The sequence below is a fragment of the Miniopterus natalensis genome, chromosome 6 (assembly GCF_054644295.1).
Source record: "Miniopterus natalensis isolate mMinNat1 chromosome 6, mMinNat1.hap1, whole genome shotgun sequence".
NCBI classification, from domain to species: domain Eukaryota; kingdom Metazoa; phylum Chordata; class Mammalia; order Chiroptera; family Miniopteridae; genus Miniopterus; species Miniopterus natalensis.
In genome coordinates this window covers 54,216,059-54,230,236 of record NC_142086.1, presented here as the reverse complement: position 1 = coordinate 54,230,236, position 14,178 = coordinate 54,216,059, and the positions used below count along the sequence as shown (strand labels likewise).

Below are 14,178 nucleotides of genomic sequence, written 5' to 3'. Positions count from 1 at the left end.
TTGACCGGGGATTGAACCTGCAGCCTAGGTATGTGTCCTGATGGGAATCAAACCCGCTACCTTACAAGAGTACGGGATGATGCTTCAACCAACTGAGCAACACTGACCAGGGCTACATATATAATTTAAAAACAGTTTGTTTATTCATATCAGGATTCAAATAAAGTCCCTACACTGCGCTAGGTTGATATAACTTAAAATCTGAAAATGCTTTTAATCAATAGTTTTCCAAGGGAGAAGGACTTTTGGCCCTGACATTGATTTTGTAACTCACCACTGGGTAAGGCGTGGCTCCATTGTCCACATATGCAGAGGTGGCCACGGGCCCATAGCTGCCATCTCTGCATAGGTACTTAGCTACTGCTTTGCTCACCGTTCCTCTCTGAAACACTCGTTTTCTGATCTTTTGTCTTTTCATTCTTAAATGAAAATATGACCTTTCAAGATTAGTCTTAAAATATTTGAATACCAATCTGAAGGACAAGCTCAACTGCAGAAATTCAACTTCAGATCCTCACCCGAGAAGCTTTGTGTATTTGCTTCCACCTGGGCAGGTGGAGCATTGTGTTTTTGGTAAAGTAAGAGTTTGCAGTTTAGTTTAACTAGAAATAATCTAGAGCCTACTTAGGAATTAGGAAGAAACACACTATGAGGCAGAGAAGCCCACCCTGCCAACGGCAGGATGGTATAGCTTTGTGTTTTTCATGCTAGTTGGCCTTGAGGGGAGGAAAATAGAGTGTAGATGGTAAGGAGGTAGTTACTGGCTAAAAATAGAAAGAGGATGTTTTGAGACAGGGCTGCTGCTCTCACAAGCCTCTCTGTGGAAATAGCTGAGGTTTATACGGTTGGCACAGGTGGTACTTAAGCTCCTAGGAGCTCAGTGCACACATCCCTGAGTGGATTGTGGGATAAGCCCAGGAAACCTCAAGCAGCAAAAGCAGGAAGGCAATGGTGTTCCACCTGCAGGAAGAACCCCTCAACCAGGGGTCCCTCACGATAAGATTCATAGTGTTAGGGGGCACATTGTACATCATATGCTGATGTTTACTTTGGATTAAACGCTACAGCATTCCATGCTCGTTCATACCTTTTCTCCCTTCTGTTTGGTAAATGCCTCCCAGCGTCCTTCTTGTTGACCATTTCATACATCTGCCTCACCACCACCTTACCTGCTTTTCCCAAGTAAGGTGCACCCTCCTCTTTCCCTGGTGCATTTACACTTACTTGATTCCTCCATTACAAGTATATTCCATGTTGTAGCATTGTATTTTTTTTGCAAGGCCGTCTCTACCACTGCACCTGGAGCTTAATGCCTGGTACACAGGGTACACTCGGTCAGGGAGGTGGTTCGAGGAGTCTGCCTGCGGCTCTCTGTTTTGGCTGTGTTGGGCGACATGTGAGAAGGAAGAGATATGTTCTTGGGGAAACTTGATTTTAGAGACAGGAAACCTGGAAAATAGTTAAATAGCAGTACAAAATGGAAGGTAGAGAATAGCAGAGGAGACAGACAGGACTGCCCAACCTCCTCACTGTGCAAATTATACTACTTAATCCTGGCCTGGATGGTCCTTTACAGTTTATTAAGCTTTTCATATGCATTCACTCATGCCACGAACAGGATATTATTATTCCCTGTTTTGTAAATGACAAAACTAGGGCTCAGAGGAGTAAAATGACATGTCAAGGGCTTCCTAATTAGTAATGGTAGAATCAGGAGTAGAGCCCATCTTCTGGTTCTAAATCTAGTTTCCTTTCTATTCTTTTTCATATGTGTCAGGTTAGTAACCAGGGGCCTGGAAAGAGGAAGGGACTCACCTGGTACCTCAGATGCAGTTAAAGACTTTAGATACTGTTGACAATGCTGAGCACTCTAGGTGGCCTGTGAATGGCAAGGGAAAAATAGAGAAAGAACTAACATCGAGCAGTTACTAAATTCAGTAGAAATAGAAAACAAACCACAAATGTGGGCCACATATGTAATTTAATAATTTTAATACATTAAAAAGTAAAAATAAACAGATGAGATTACTTGTGTTTTATTTAACTCAATGTATCCAAAATAGTATTTACTTTATCATGTAGTCAATGTAAAAATTATTACTCTAACTTCTTACATTCTTTTTTTCCATATGAAATCCTCAAACTCAGTTGTGTATTTTACATGTATAGCACATCTCAGTATGGATTAGCCACATTTCTAAGGCTTGATAGCCACATGTGGCTAGCGGCTACTGTATTGGGCAGGACAGTCTAAGTGTTTTACATTTCACTTAGATCAGCAGTCACATGAAGAATTGTTTATAGCACTGTCTAATGGCTGAGGAAATGAAGCCCAGAGAGGTTAGGTAACTTGCCTGGGGTCACAAAGCTGGAGAGTGACAGAGCTGGATTCTGACCGGGTCTGACCCTGCTCTTCCCACTCTGGTGGACTCCCAGTCCTCCAGGAAGGGAGCAGTGCTTGATACGGACCTGGAAGGATGATTGGATTGAATAGGTGGAAATGAGCAGTGGCCTTCATGTTGTGATATTACTCCTGAGGGTTTTAGCCGCTGCTGGTGTTGACAGTGTTAAATGTGATGGGGAGGGGGGCCTAGGGGCAAAGCAGGGGTAGCCAATTTCCAAACCATTGTTATGGTTCCTTCTGGGAGGTAGCTGAGAGATCAGAGTGTAGTAAAGGGAACCATTGTCTTCAAATGCATATGCCAAAGTTCAGGGAGTTCTTTCACTAGGCAGGATCCTCTCATGGAAATTGAGACCATTAATAATGCTTCCCTTTTAGCCCTAGACAGTTTGGCTCCATGGTTAGAGCCTTGGCCTGTGGACTGAAGGGTCCCAGGTTTGATTCCTGCCAAGGGCATGCACCTTGGTTGCAGGCTCGATCGCTGCCCCTATCGGGGCAAGTGCGGGAGGCAACCAATCGATGTGTCTCTCTCATATCCATGTTTCTCTCCCTCTCTCTCTCCCTTCCACTCTCAGAAAAGCAATGGGAAAAATATCCTTGGGTGGGGATTAAAATAATAATAAAAAATAATGCTTTCCTTTTAGAAGTTATGTGAAGATTTAGGTTGTAACACAGACAGAGAGCTCAGCTAGCCAGCCAGGGCCAGGTTGTGAGGTGCTGAGTAAATGTTTGCTCCACCCTACTTACTAGAAGGCAGATCCTTTGGAGGAGGCCAGTTTTACCCCTTTCCCGGAATGCCCTGATAGTGCTCAAATGGAGGGGCAACTGGATTAAGAGGGCCTTGTGCCTGCTCTGAAGGCAACTAAATTGGTTCGATGATTATTTTTCTTATTTTATTCACAAACATTGCAAAAACAATAAAGATACACTTTTAAAATCCTGGCATTCTGACACAATGCTGTTCAGTTTGCAATCATTGTCCATTTATGAAAACAATAGTTTCTGATATAATTTTAGTGTGGATGAAGTTGATGTTGTTTTTCTTCTTATCATGAACACGTTCCCATTTTTATAGTGCATAGAGTATGCTGATAGCTTCAGAGGATATCACTGAATTCTGTATCAGAATTTATTTGTCCCTATGGCTAGATATTTAGGTTGTTTCCAAACTTCTTGACATTATGTTTGATGCTACAGCCTGCAATCACATGATTAATATTCCTTTTCTGTCTTTTATAATTAGGCTCTAAAAATTATAAATTTATAATTAAAATGTTATATTACTTATAAATATAATTATTAATGTAAAACTATTTCTTTGCAGGAAATACCCCAGCCTTTGAATTCTAGGTCAGAAAATCACAAATGTTTTAAATGCATTGGTTGTTCTGGGGTACTCCATTTCCTTGAGGTATCACTTCCTGTATGTCTTCCAGTTTATTGACATACAGCCCTGTATCAGTTTGTGGGCAGCATAAGCTCCCCTTTCCCTAGCAACAAGTGAGAGGTGAGCTCATCAGTTTTGCCGCAAAATCACCAGCAGTGGATATGAAAATATACTCTAAATTTTTGCCAAATTGAACAAGATGATTCAAAGCTACAGGAAAGAGACTGTGCTCCTTCTCTTCCCATTTGCAAACTTTCCACCTTCTATCCTTCCCTTTCCTCTCTTCTCCCTCCATTACTCAGCTCTTACTGAGTGCCCAGCCCTGAGAATGTGGAGATAAATTAAGTGGCACCTGTCCCTGGGAGCTTGTACATCTTACAAGCTTTTTTGACAGCTACCAACAATAACTAATATATTTTACGGTATTGTAGTTACTTTAAAAAAGTTTTAATTTTTTTTAGAAATACAGGCTGAAATATTTATGAATGAAATGACATGCTGTTTGTAATTTGTTTCAAAATAATCTAGGAGGTACAGGAGTGGGTAGTAATAAGATTGGACATAGTCGATGATTATTGAATCTGGGACATGGATCCATAGGAGTTCATTGTCTGTCATCTTTCTGTATCTATCTTTCTAAGTATCCAAGACAAAAGTTTCATGAAACATGATCCACCCTTATTACATGCAATGAATTTTTCTATTTTCTTAATTAGTGTAGCCTATTTTTTAAAGGCTGGTACTGGGCTCTAAATTGATTTCTAGATCCACTACTGTAAATTAATACATATTTTGAAAGACACCAGTGTAGTAAGAGAGGGACCTATAAAATGTGATTACCATCCACCAGAAAGTGCTACTAGGGTGCTTCCAGAGAGCCATGGGACACAGGAAGGGAAGGACTGGGAGAGTCTGGGAGAGCCTCACAGAAGTTCTTGAGCAGTTTGCATGGAAGTCAGGACATTTATATATTTGACAGAGAGAGAAATTTCAGCTCAAGGTTGAGGACGCTGGTACATGTGGGAAATGGTGAAGTGGGAGGGATGAACCTTAGGTCAGTATGGCTGGAATGTGAGGGCTGTGGGGAAGCAGCAGCAGATGAGGGTACAGATAACAGAAGCAGCAGTAAAAATCACAACAGGTCTTAGAGGGTAGCTTAAAGAGTGGATTTGCCTGGCCAGCGTGGCTTAGCAGTTGAACATCAACCCATGATCCAGGAGATAGTGGTTCGATTCCCAGTCAGGGCACATGCCCGGGCTGTGGGCTCAATCCCCAGCAGGGGGCATGCAGGAGGCAGCCAATCAATGACTCTCTCACCACTGGTATTTCTCTTCCTTTCTCTCTTTGAAATCAATAAAGACTTTTTTTTTAAAGAGTTTGGATTTTATTCTGTGTGTATCAGGAAGATACTGGAGGGTAAACTTAAAAATGACCCAATTCCATTTGCCTTTTACAAAGGTCAGCTATGTGCAGGTAAAGATCAGTTTATTCTGGGTAGTCATGATTTAGAACAGAAAACTCAGACCCAAAGGAGATCCAGTCCTGGAAGCCAGATCTCCTCGCCCACCATATGCAGTTATCCTCCCATTCTGCTACATGGCTTCTCAAAGGATCCACTCAGACACACAAATTTGGTTCGTTTAAGTATTTACTGAAACAAAAATGATAGTCACTGGGTTAACCCTATCTTTTCAGCCAGGGGAACCAGGAAAAGGAGCCACTGGAAGCCAGAGAGATAGAAAAGGGACCCACTAAGTCTGTGTATGGACTGATGTAAGTCATGGGCATACTACAAGGTGTGCTTGCGTGCATGGTACAGACCCAAAGAAACACAACAAAGGTTTTGACAACTTAACTCTGATATGAACACTACCCAAGTCCCAGGTAAACCTATGAGTTGCCTATGTGACAGGAAGACCCAAATGGCCTGTGAAATGCTTTGAAAACCAAACTGAAACCAGAGTTAGCAGTTACAAAAGGTAAGACAGAACTTTCAATTTGAATGTAGGTGAGTTAATTATCTGCTAAACAAACAAAAATATCAACATTTTTTCAGAGGTTTTTAGTAAGATCCCGTCTCACAACATACTATTCAAAAGTCCAGTGTACAACCCAAGTTTACTCAATATTAAAAAACCAGGAAAATCTGAACAATACTCAAAGGAAAAGACAGCATGTTCCAACCCTGAGATGACTCAGATGGTGCAATTATCAGACAGACTTAAAGTAACTATTTATAACCATTTTCCACTCTTGAATTAAAAGATAGAAGTTCTCAGCAGAAAATAGAAACTATACAAAATAACCAGATGGGTGTTTTAGAACTGAAAACACAACATCTGAAGTAATAAATTTACTGCATGGACTCAATGACAAAAAAGATGACAGGGGGAAAAAAGGCAGTGAACTTGAAGATAGATCAATGGAAATTACATAATATTTGTAAATGTACTTTTTGATGTTTTAACTTAAAAATTTTCAATTACAGTTGGCATTCAATAATTAGTTTTAGGTTGTAAATGTACTTTTTATTGGAAAAAAATGAGGAGTGTCTCAGGATACTGTGGGACAACATTAAAAGTTGAAAAATTCCTGTTATTGAGTGTCATTCCAAAAGGTAAAAAAAAAGATTTTGGTGCAGGAAAAATATTTGAAGTTAGAATGGATGAAAATGTCCCAAATTTGATGAAAGACATAAATTTACAAATTATAGAATCTCAGTGAATCCCAAACAGGGTAAACTCAACAACTACTTAGCCACATCATAGTTAAATTGTTGAAAACCAAAGATTAAAAAAAAAATTATTGAGAGCAGCCAGGGAAATATGGCACTTAGGCATTAGGAAAACCTGCTCAAATAACTGCAGACTTCTCTCATCCAAAACCATGTAGGCCAAGGAAAGTAGAACAACATCTTTAAAATCTTCCTCCCACTCTCACTCTGTGTTCAGGCTCAGAGCCCCTAAGTTGGACATGTTCCTGCTACATGCATACACCCATTCCAGATGACTGGGAAGAGCCCAAACAGAGGAGGGGGTTGTGATTCTAAATAACCTGTCTGCTTGAAGACCAAGTGAAAACTCAAAGTATTTTTTCTCTACTGCTTTTGATTGGTGGGGGGAGTAGGGGTTGAGAGGTTGAAGGGAGTGGGTACCCTTTAGTTTATTTGAACACCATCTGGCCCAGGCTCAGAGGTGAGGCCAGGAAACCCCCAATACTCTCTCAGCTCAGAGACTGGGTGCAGCTGACCAGAAGAGAAGCATTTCTCTGGAAATCAAGACTGGGTGCCCAGGCCTCTGCTGTGGGCCTGCCCTGGTCTTGCTCTGGGACCATGTCACTGATTGCCTGTTTTTTCCCTGGGCACATTCCAGTTGCAAGAGACCTAAGGGTGAGGCTGGGAGGTGGAGTGAGTTTGGCCTATTTTCTAAAGTGAGGGAAAATCCAGAGAGAAGACAGCAGGCTTCATTGTGAGGATTTGGGTCTACTGACTCTTCCTATCTAGGGCTGTGAGCTCCGTTCTGCGGAAACGAGAGCCCAACTTCCCGGCATCTTCCCTGGGCCCTCGGGTATACAAGCTCTGAGAAGATTGAACAACTTTGTGTTTGCATCTTGATGATCATAGAGAAATGATTCTTTTAACAGTTGTAGTTCTCAATTCATCATTGAATGATACTTCAATAGAAGAAACCTTTAGTGTCTTGAGTGTTTGTCCAACAGTGTTTCTTTTTTCTCTTTCAGATGGGGGTGGGTACTTCATCTACAGCTTTATTTCCTATGGCTTTATTGAGGTGATGAAGGTCAACCACTGTCTTGGAGAAATTTAAATTAATTGTTTTAATCTGCATAGCTTAAAAGCCCCTTCTCATTTCTTATTTCCCTTGTGCTTCATCGCAACCCTGTGAAGTAAGGAGTATTAAGCCCCTTGCTTTGGGAGGAAATAGGCTCGGAGAGGAAAAGTGACTCTCAAGTACACAGTGATTAGGCAGGAGAGCTGGGGACCTCACAACTGTGTCCTGGTTTCAGGCTTTTCTAGGAATTCCTCCTTCTTGTAACAGCCCCGTGTCCCTGACTCTCGTGAGGGCCCCAAATTCTGGTTCTTTTTGCTGTGGAGCAGTGTTTGAAATTGTTAGCCCTGAAAGCGCCAGGTACCAGTTTTGTTGAGATGAATATCAAGGTTCTATGTTTAGCCAAAGGCAGATATTGACCCGTGACACTCCCAAAAGTTTATATCTTACTCTCAGAAACGAAGACTTCCTCTACCCACAGTGGCTAAGCCAGGCCACAGCCTTTTGCCCCTCCTTCCCATACGCCACCAGGTTTGCATGTCACCATTTACTAAGCACCTGGCACATGCTGGATAATGCGTGATTGATCCTTCTAACCCTCACAGAGATCCTGTGAGATGGGTGGTTTTGCACACATTTTATAGATGAGAAAACTGAGGCCCCAAGGGCTCATGTCGTTTGCCTACAATCACACAGTGATGAATAACCAAACTGTGATCCAAATCTGGATTTGTCTGTCTCCAAAGCTGGGGTCACGTGAAGTTCAGCACCAGTCTTCCAAGCCCGGCCTTGTGTGAGGATCTTCCTCATTTCAGTCTCTGTTCTCATCAGCACAGGGGGCTGAACCAGCTTTCTTGGCCTGTTGGACCTTGAGTCAAGTCTGAGTTAAGATTCTGGCTTTGCCTCTTCACAGTAGGGCAATCCTATAACCTCTCTGTGCCTCAGTTTCCTCACTTGTAAAATAGGTTAGACAATTACCTGTCTTATGGGGTTATTTTGAAGATTAAACAGGTATATGGCATGTGCCAGGCACATAGTAGGTGCCTAAGAAGCACTGGCTATTATTTGTTTATTGGGCACTTGCTTTCAGGAAGTGGAGAGGGGGTGCCTCCTCTCCTGCTGAACTTGCACAGCCCCCCACCTGCTCGGCAGTTTCCTGCCCTGCTCTGAAGCTTTTTATCGGCTCTTCACTATGTAGCTAATAAACTCCAGGCTCTTCCGCCTGCCACTCACCATGCCACACAGTGAGGCCCGAGTCTCCCTTTCAGCCCCAGCTTTACATAACTGCTTGGGCTGACTTGAACCTCTCCCTGTGCCCTATGCCCTGCCCTGGTCCACCTCCATGCCATTTCCCTCTTTCTTCCAGGTCTTTCCCATCAGGAAGGCTTCCTTGATCCCAGTGGGGCCCCTCCTTCTGGTCTAAGATTCTTGAGCTTCTTTGCAAAAGAAAACACTCCCTCCTTTGACAGACGAAGCTAAGCCACTGGTACTGATCTTGGCCCTGGGAACACTGAGGTAACTAGATGGTTCAATTACTCAATGTTTAGTGGGGGTGAAACAGACAAAGTAAATAGTGTGTTAGGTATTTGGGTCTTCTTCTGATTTCCTGTGGTTTTTAAGACTGCATCTTGAGGGAAGGGGGAGCGACAGTTACCTCTGGGCCCTCTGTACTGAGCTCACAGTTATCAGCATCTTGGTTGAACTGATTGCTCTAACTGGATGTGGTCAAAAGGTAAGCTCGCAGCTCTGCCATTCCTACCCCAGCTCTGATGAGGGTTTGGAAGGACAGTGGGGAGCCCAGGGAAAGCGCCCTCCCTTCTGTAGCCTTCCTTCCCCTATATCCTCTCAAGTCTGCATGTGATTGGGTCTGCATGCAGGATTTGGCATATTTTGGATGCCTTACTGTTGGATTGTAGGGAGGGGTGCATGTTGGCTTTTAGTAGCCAGATATTCTCGGGCAAGTCCTAGGACCTTCTTCAGCTTCAGTTTCCTCTTCTATAGAATGCTGAAACATTCTAGACTTGACACTCATGAAAGAGTTCTCTTGGGATCTTTGAGAATCTTCAACACCCTCTTCATCATTGTGACCAAGATCTCATTTATCGACAACAGGCCTAAGGTGAGGCGTTTGTTCTCTGGACAGACAAGGAGCTTGTGCACATGCCACCAGAGCACATTATTTCCCCTGTGCATGCAGTCATGCATAATCTAACAAGTTAAGTGATTTCTGTCCTTTAGTGATTCTGTGAATACAGGGCTACAGGCATTTATAAATTTTTTAAAAGAAATTTATCACTGAGTGTAAACTTGCCGTGACAAGGGCTAGCAGTCTGTTTCTTTGGGAGCTGTAGTTCACAAGCAGTTATTGCCATCACTTCCTGACACATGGAGGTCATAGCCTGGGGGTGAGCTCTCTCACGCACTAAAGGGACTGGCTCATGCCAGCTTCCTAGTGCATACGTGTCATTTTCACTCCACAGCCAAATCAGACTGTTTAATGTAAGACTGTTTTATGTATAGGACCTTTGGGGCTGTTCTCAAATAGTCAACATCCCAAATGTTGACTGTAAATTCTAAAGGTCAGCTATAATGACAGCAGACATGCAGGCTACTGAAGGATTCAGTGAGATGATGTGCCAAAGGTCTAGCATTCTAAGTGTGTCCTGGGCTTAGAATTTCAATTCCATTGGTTTCCTTATGAACGGAAGCTGTTTACTTCTGGGCTTAAGTGAACATGGTTGTGGCTGAGAGAGTCACAGGTCCAACAAGATGACTGTTTGAGTACAAGCATTAAGAACACGGTCTCACAGTGTTCTGGATTCAAGTCTTGGCTCTGCCACTTACCAGCAAGAAGACTTTAACCTCTTTAAGATTCAGCTTTCTTATCTGCAAAATGGAAATAACTACACCAACCCCCGAGGATGGTGGTGAGGATCAAATGAACTATTATATGTACAGGTTTAGCACAGTGCCTGACACATAGGAAGCCCCTAAAAGCAGTCATGATGACTTCCCTTTCTTCTTTCTCTGTACACGGCTACATGCCCAGTAGGTGCTTCATGTTCATTGATGATTTCAGTACAAGTCTAAATCATTATTTATTTACAAATTAACTACCTCCTACTCTCAACACACATCCAACAAGCCATGGCAGTGGGCGCCAATTCGATATTGAGTGTCACCTGTATAACTTTTGCTTGGCAGTGCTGAAAAGGAAACAGAAGTGGTGTTGATGAACTCTATCCCCCCATAGCCCTGTCTTTTTGGAAGAAGAATATTCTCACTTGGAGCACCTAGAGGAGCATGGGAGAGAGAGCATTTGCTCAGGCCAGGAGTGTGGTGGAAGTCCATATAGGTTGAGGACTCCACACTCGAAAGACTGGAAGCTTCCACCTTGGGTACACTCTTGGATCCCTGAAGTGAAAGGAGGGAGTGGCAAGTAGGGAAGTTTGGAGGTGAGATTAGTGAGTACTGAAATCTGTGGATCTGTCCCCTAATGAAAAATATCCAAAACTTTCATTGGTCAACATGTACCAATGAGCACCAAAATAGGTGCAGATATTAACTGGTCTTTGTATATGTATTGTAGGGAGGGAGAAATCCCAGAGAACCAGCCCTCACTTTCTAGGAGGGAATTACCTCAGGACAAGAGTGGAAGCTGAGTGTGGGCCCTCTTCTGGGATCGATCAGACTACAGAACACTCCTTCTCCAAAGAGATTAATTGCCAGCCGCGTTGCTGCCTAGGCTACCTGGTGATCAAAGTCAAGATCACAGTCAGGAGTAGAGAAAGGTGAAAGGTGCACCTTGATGCAAGGGCTGTTAGCTCTCTCTCTAATAGTATTGACTACTCTTGGCCTTATCACAGACATTAATTGTTCATGTCTCCCCTTTGGGCAGGAGCTCAGAATTGATGACAATTTGGCCTGAAATTCTCAAAGACCTGGATTGAATTTGAGGGTCGCCAGCTCCTCAATAACTCTGGGCCATCAGGAGGCAGTAAGCTCCCTGGGTTGTGGAAGAGTCTGTGTTAGGTAGGGATTGAATGCCTGAGCCCATGTGTTGACTTATCACCTATGGTAACTGGACTGACATTGTCCCCCCTCCTTCCAGTAAAGTCCTGAACTCCCCTCCCATTCTGGGAGGCTGCTGCTTCCCCCACCCCCTGCCCCCGTGAACTTTTATATTCTTCATGGTCCATATTAATGTTTATTGGTCCATACTAATTAAATCAGAATCTATGGAGGATAATATTTGGCATCTACATTTTTAAAATGCTTTCTAGGTGGTGTTAATGCCCAGGTAAGATAGAGAAGTAGTGTTCTAAGTGGTTTCTTTGACCTACACCGACATTTATGGCTGTGAGACTAGGAGTAGGATGCATCTCTGAAGACATACTTGATCAGACTTTTTCTCTTCTACATTCTTTCCCCTTTTCTCTTTGTATGGTGGCCCATTTCGCCATGGGCTGGTCCTAAAAGAGATTGATTTGCTAAGGTGAGAGAGGTAAACAGTTGTCACTTTGGTGATTTTAAGGAGAGCTTACTTCAATGATTCTGTCAAGAAACTCTGGCCCTGACTTCCTCATGGGAGGGTGGAATAAATAGCCCTGGCATCATTTTCAGCCCAGGAGTTCCTGAAGGAAATTATGTTCAAGACAGCATTAACAGACAGTATTGTTCTCAAGAAAGTCAATTAAACTGGGGTTTGAAGAGAGAGAGCTGCAGGTCATCAGACCCTTGTAATCAATATTTAAGGGAAAATTCTTAATCTTTGGGCTCTCTGTAGAATTCTCCTCCTCCTGTGTTGCTTGCATTTTTTCTCCTTTGCTCTTCAGCATATGAGAACTGTGGGCAGCCTAATTTCCCTACCCAGCTATTACAGCTCTGCTGTTCTGTCCTGAGGGGGTATCTTTCTGATGTAACTGCAGTGCATTCAACTGTTTCCTTGTGTGTTGAGATGATGAGAGGGTAAATTTTTGATTTTACATAGCCGTTCTGATTTTTAAGCACTTGGGAGCCAGATTCTTCCAGGTAAGCTTAAAAATGCCTCAGTTCTACCTAGTTGAGGGCAGCTGGAAACAGATTTTTAAGCACCCCTTGGTGTCTAGCCTACCAATAGTACCTGTTATTTAGGAGCCACCTGGGATCAGAAAATTATGATTGTCTTGGGGTAACTTTCAGGCCATACAAACCAGAATTCCTTTGCTTGTCCCAGGTCTCCAGAGACCCACCAGACACTTTTAGTTTTCAAAAACCTAGATGGGGGAAACACATTTATCCCAACAACACAGGCTGAGGAAATCATCAAGTTTCTTTGTATCATGCTGGACTTTTATCAACTGCCTGGGATAACAATGACAATCTTATGCTAGTCGGAAGCTCTTATTGGCAGCAATGTCTTTACTTGATAACAAATAAGAACTCAAATTCTTAATTAAATTTGGCTGACAGCATCTTTCAGAACCTGGGGACCATAGTGGGGGAAACAAACACAAGAGGTACTTGGTGTGGATGAATTTACGAACCAGTGGCTTTGACTAAATTAAGGGAAGCATTTGTTTTTCGACTGTGCTAGTGAAATGTTGGGTGAGCAGAGAACTGTGTGGATGGCAAAAAATCCATACCTGAGAATTCTGCTGATGTTCTTAGACCAGTAGAAACAAATATTTAGGAAATCTCTGCTAAGTAGCAGTATTAATTAGAGTAATTCCAGCTGCTGTAACAAATAGTCTCACTTCTTAATCACCTAAACCCAGAAGTGACATATGCTATTTTTGCTCACGCTTCATTGCTGTTAACTAGTCATATGGTCCACCCAGATGCAAGGTATGTGCTTGTACACTTGCTGGAAAATGCAATTCCTGGGCGGGTTGCCACTTTCAACCACAACTTTGTATGGCACCTGCCATATAAAAAGTACATTTTTGATGAGGAAGCCAGCCATCCCTGAAATAAGGAAATAGAAAGAGCAGTCATTACAGGATTAAGTGGCAACTCAAGTGGCACGAATTAAGAGTTCATGTTTTTAGAGAAAGGGAGCCCATCATTTTGTAGATTTCTGGAATACAGGACACATGGACCATTTCCTGGAGGCATATTTGAGGTAGCCTCAGGAGGCTATAGGGTGTCAAGGTCTTCAGGGACAGAAAGTTTGGATCCTAAGATACAGATGAGAATGAAGTTTTCACACTGAGTAGTTAAGGAGATGAGAATCAGAGCAAAGTAAAGAGGGTCACCAGAAGGTCCAAGATGGTTCCTGGCAACTGTGGTTGACCTGGTCAAGCAGACAGGCTCTCAGGAGCGTTTCAAAGAGCCCTGAGTAGAGGGACATATGTTGGATAGCACAAGCAGCTTGCAAGTTAAAAAATCTGGCTCCCTCCCTGGTTTGACCATTTACAATGACATCTTAAGCAAATGGCTTAAATTCTTTGTTTCGTCATTTATAAAAGAAGGTTGTTAATACCCCACCCCATAGGGTGGTGGTAAGAATTCAATTTGGTAACATATATAAAATGCTAGCACCCAGTAAGAGCTCAGTAAATGGGCTCATGGGCCTTTGTCACTTAGATTGTTGCAATAGCTTTTTGAAAGGTCTTTTTTCCCCC

At 42.7% G+C, this 14,178-nt stretch overlaps 1 protein-coding gene across 3 annotated transcripts in view; it reads left to right on the top strand.

The window, feature by feature from the left end:
• The window catches only part of ST6GAL1 (ST6 beta-galactoside alpha-2,6-sialyltransferase 1), an 82,085-nt gene that overhangs the window by 20,118 nt on the left and 47,789 nt on the right, over positions 1-14,178 (top strand). Inside the window, exons 1-2 of one of the 3 annotated variants that reach the window (XM_016200074.2) lie at positions 8,974-9,088; positions 9,575-9,692. The exons of 1 other annotated variant lie outside the window; for it this stretch is intronic. The gene's annotated coding sequence lies outside the window, so the exon portion shown is untranslated. Of the gene's footprint in view, positions 1-8,973; positions 9,089-9,574; positions 9,693-14,178 lie in introns of those variants that run through there. One more of the 3 variants, XM_016200075.2, reaches the window with a different exon arrangement.